The sequence below is a fragment of the Corvus kubaryi genome, unplaced genomic scaffold, assembly GCF_017639235.1.
Source record: "Corvus kubaryi isolate FWS band 111438036 unplaced genomic scaffold, C.kubaryi_AGA036_p1.0 133, whole genome shotgun sequence".
Lineage (NCBI taxonomy): Eukaryota > Metazoa > Chordata > Aves > Passeriformes > Corvidae > Corvus > Corvus kubaryi.
In genome coordinates, this window is record NW_024580667.1 from 37,704,169 (window position 1) to 37,709,097 (window position 4,929).

The following is a 4,929-nucleotide window of genomic DNA, read 5'->3' on the forward strand; positions in this document are numbered from 1 at the left end:
CACACACACACATGCGCGCACGGCGGGGGCAGGAGAGCGGTAGCCTTGTCCCCCCGGCTCCTTCTCCAAACGCAGAGCGCTCGCCCCACGCCGAAAGAAAAAAAAAATTAAAAAAAAAAAAACCAAAACCACAACCAGAAACCCCACAACCAAAAGCAAAAAAGGCAAAGGAAAAAAGAGGGTAAAAATCTGTCTGTAGCTTGTGAAGATGGAAACCGCGGGCGCGTTGCTGCGAGCGGAGTCCCGGGGCAGCGTCAGCGCGATCCGCCGCGGAGCTGTGCCTGCCGCCTCTGCCAGGCTGGATGGAGACGGTGGGGAAAGCAGCCGGCGTGGGGATGGACTGGACAGCGGCTCGGAGCGTGCCTGTGTGCCTCTGTGTGTGTGTGTGTGTGTGGTGTGCGTGCGTGTGGTGCACTGGATGCGTGTGCCTGTATTTACGGGAGCCGGGGAAACCTCTGCTCCGCGCAGCGCTGGAGCAGCCTCCGGAGCCAGGCAGGGAGAAATCCCGGAGACAAGACACAGCGAGGGAAAGCCGCACATGCACACATACACACACACGCACGCACACACACACACACACACAGAGAGAGAAACGTGCTACACATTGCATCGCCGAAATACAGAATACAGGAGCAGAAAGCAAATCCTGGCGTGGATCGCTGTTTGCTGGCAGAAGGAAGGAAAAGCACCCTCAACCCCGAAAACTTCCTCCTCACCACAAATCCAGCCGCTCCTAGCCCCAAAATTACAAATTCCCTGCTAGCAAGACGTCAAAAAGGTACTACTCCTCGGCAGTATGGCTCTCTGTAGTGCCACGGTTGGACTGGGCCCCTTAAATACTTTTTTCCCCGTTTATTATTATTTGTTGCTCACATAAATACCTGAGCTGACAAGCTAGAATGAGGATTAGCTCATCGTCTGAAGGAGAGATAGAAGGAAAGATGTTTCTGTGCATTGCACAAAGAATGAGAAAACAAGAAAGACAGTCCTTGACCCGGATACTTCCTGCCAACCTAGGAGAGGAGACCAGAGGAACAAAACCATAAATTTTCTTTCTTCAAATGAGCATCTGCAAAAAACTGAGTGGGGGCCGTGAAGAAAATTCCTGCAAGGTGAATTGGTCTTGGCTCGGGGAGAGAGAAGAATATTCTGTAAAGTATTTGATAGCAAAATCCAAACTCAGAGTTTTAAAAGGTTTTGCAGTGCTTTTCAGGAGTACTGTAGAGAAGTGTGATAGCTTGTCCAAAGTATTTAGAGAGACATGTTAGACCCAGGATGAAGTGAAGAAGGCCAACAGAAGAGAAAAAAGACCATGAACTTGAAGACTGACTTATCAGTGAGGAGCCACAGAGCAGTATCATGACATAATTCATCATGATTCAAGATACTTTCAAATTTAGACAGAAATTATTAGGTGCCAATACTGCTGTGATGTCACATTAGCTGCAGTGTTAGTTTTGGGTCTGGGCCAGTGTACGCAGCCTGGTCCCACCTGGTGCTGCGTGTTCCTTTAGCCTCCCTTCCTGTTTTACCTCTCCCACACTGTCATTCCTTCCTCTCCCTCTCCTGCTCCCCCCCCCGCCCCCCTCGACCGAGTGATGATACTCTGACACTGCTTGTGTACACGGGGTGTGAACAGTGTTTGTGTGTATGGTAACAGTGTCAAGTGCTATCAGCCAACCTCTTCTGCCAGAGGACAGGATTCAAGTAGACCCCTCTATAACAGCCTACAAATAGAGAACTCCGTGTCTTACTGGCCCACTACAAATAACGAGCTGTTAGTACATGTTAGTGCCCCGTATTATTGAAAAGTTAGACAAGCTTTGTTTATTTACTGCGTGGAAAAGTTTTGACAGATCTGTATGTAAGCTCTCAGGGTGTGTAAGATACATGGAAGATACACACAGTTCACCCCAATATAGGATCAGAAGGGTGTAACAATTGTTACACTTACCTCATTTCTTCTGGATTGCGCCAACCGTCTTCTGTGCTGCGGTCAAAGAGGAGCATTAGCTTACCACATATTGAGCATGACAGACGCCCCCACAATCCAATCTTCTTCAGCGTTTCTCCAACCCACAGGAAAGTTAGTTGACAGAGATTCAAATATGCAAATAAGAAAATCAGCAAACTGGTTTGAAGTGCACAAATCATCGTAAAGGAGCAAAAGAGATTCTCTGATTAATTCAGGGGTGCCTCTAGGTAATTGTTTTTTTAAGAAAAATGTAAATCTGCCAGGAAAAAAATGGAGCATGTTCACCCCTGCATTTTTCACAAATACCAGTTGAATTCAATCCATTGTTAGTATTATTAGCACATTTACATAAGACAATGACAACATGGTATAACCTTTACATAACATGGGAAACTTGCTATAGGAAAGTCAGGGTCATTTCCACCTTTGAATCCTGCCTCAGATGTAAGTAGCCTAGACAGCCAGTTGTGTTGTAGTCCTGAATGTGGAAGGAATGCCTGGCTCTCCCAGGAGCTCACGTTTAAACACAGGTATTTCTACGGCTTCAACAAATCTCCTACTCATCACATGGGAGAATCATTGTGTGTTCTCAGTATGCATGTAATTAATTTTCTACAAAGTGGAAGAGCTCCAAAGAAAGCCCAGGTCGGAACGCACTCTAAGTCAGTAGCTTTAGCAATCCCTTAGAAACATAACACCTTCTGCTAGGCACATCACAGGCATGAGCTAAAAGCTCTCCTACTTCAGGACTCACACTAGGAGGCTGTTTGAGGTGGTCACATCATGCCCATCCTTTTTCAGCTGAACCGTATAAATAAAACTGTAAAATTGGTGTGTTTCACAACTCATGAAAAAACCTCTAATTTTGTTTTAAAGTCTTCCTTCCTTCTCCTTGACATGGTGATGAGTGTCTTCCAACTTAAACCAACCTGGCAGAGATGGACTTGATTTTGAGTTGTTGTACATTGATGAGGGCTCAGACCTCTAAACTGTTGGGTAAAAGGCTGGCTTTTCCTACATTAATTTTGAGAAGGAACACTTTTCAATTATTCAATTCATTTGCATAAGCATGAAAATGAAACATTTTATTTTAGTTATATGGAATATTTTGATCACCAGGGAAAGTTTTTGTGTCTTTTGTACTTCTGTGGAAAGATATAATAGCGCTTAAAAATAAATTTTCAATGTTTTTCTTACTTGGCAGTCAGACTGAAAATCAATCTTTTACCCTCTTGGAGACCCCCCTTCATCAAACACATTCAATGTAGTAACATAGATGATTGCTTAGAATGAAGGCTTTGCAATGCATCTGCTGGCCAGGTTTCTCACAAGTGGGCTTTTTTTTTCTCAAATTATTCCAAATAGGTGGTCATTCACGTCAAGTTCTACCGATTGATTTTGTTTGCAAAGCTTTTCCTAAAGATCTGTCAAAAATTTAAAAGACATGATTTTTAGCCTTCTATAAAAAAAAAAGATATTAAAAATAACCATTCTCGCCCAATCATAATAAAAACATCAATAGAAAGTGGAGCAGTAGCCAGCATTATTTCCTTCATCCACTGGAATATCTCACATGGCTGAGACAGTTTTAAGGTGTGCAGTAAAAGAGCTATGGAATCTCTAAACAACAAGGAAAAAAATAAATATTGAATTGCTGCATCATTTGCAAAGCAGCTATCATCTTGAGCTCTGAAAGATTCAAGGACATGGTGGAAAAACAAGATTATAGATCTTAAACATTATAGTGTGTAGTACATAGGCATGAGATTGAGATTGTACAAGGAAGTTTTATTCCTTTTTTTTCATGCTTTTGAGTTATTTCCCTTTAGAAACAGGATAAATTATGTTACTTTGAAAGATACACTGATTTATTTTCAGGTGTTATCAAAAAACTCTCCTTGTTGTCATGGGTATTAAGGGGACTGCATAGACAAAAGCATCTTTCACCTGACTTGACAATAAAGCTTTGCAAATGTCAAAATGCTCCATAACTCAGCTTCACAAAAGAGAGAAGCTGACTTCTCAATTCTCCATTAAACCTGTGCACTCCATAGATTTGCAGCTTTCACATAACGGATTTCTAGCAAGAATGTTTCACAGGTTGAGGAAACAATCACTAAAATTCTCAAATGTCTGATAGAATTTCCATTGGTGAAGTGGCAGCTATTTCTGCAGGCAGACAGTTGCCTCTGTACACACCACCAGCCCTGCAGCACTGCAGAAGCTGTAGCTCTGGGGGGGGGTGGGGCTTCTAGTATCTTGCCTCAATTTTAGGGGAAGATCCATCCGCACACAGGTTGCCAATGTATTTACTTAGAGTACAGAACACATCCTTGATATTGAGGACCAAGTCACTCACACTCCAGGCTCTGCATACCTAAAGGGAAATCCTTTTACTGTAAAATCAGGAGGACAGATATGAAGACACTTACTCTTTTTTTAGGTCTACAGTGTCCACTCCAGGTGGATGTTGTTCTTTAGAAGTCCAGAAATGGTTAAGTTCATGGTGATGAGGTAACACTTAGATTGAAACTGAGCTATGAGTTTGTCCCAATACAACTTCCCAAAGAGCAGTTCAATGAAGGGATACATTGCAGCGTCAAAAGGTGCCTTTTAACTGATTTTCACGTTGTGTCCTGAGCCTTCATCAAAAAACTTTCTCCACACACCACAGACTGCTGTTCTTTATCAGTCTGTGCTAGAAGGAGAAACTTTGGATTTTTCCTTTGTACTGAATAGCATTTGCTGCAAAATTAATGCAAAGCCCAGTTCTTTCCAAAAAGTGCGCTCCAGAGGCACAGGTGTGAAAAACTCATCTTGCTCTAGAAGTTGAACTCAAAAATAGAATTGTCAACACAGCTGCTAGGTAAGTCCTCTTAGAAAAGGTTTTTGGACTCCTGGCCAAGAAAACAGACCTTCTAAATATAAAGAATAATGAAATACGACTAGCTTTC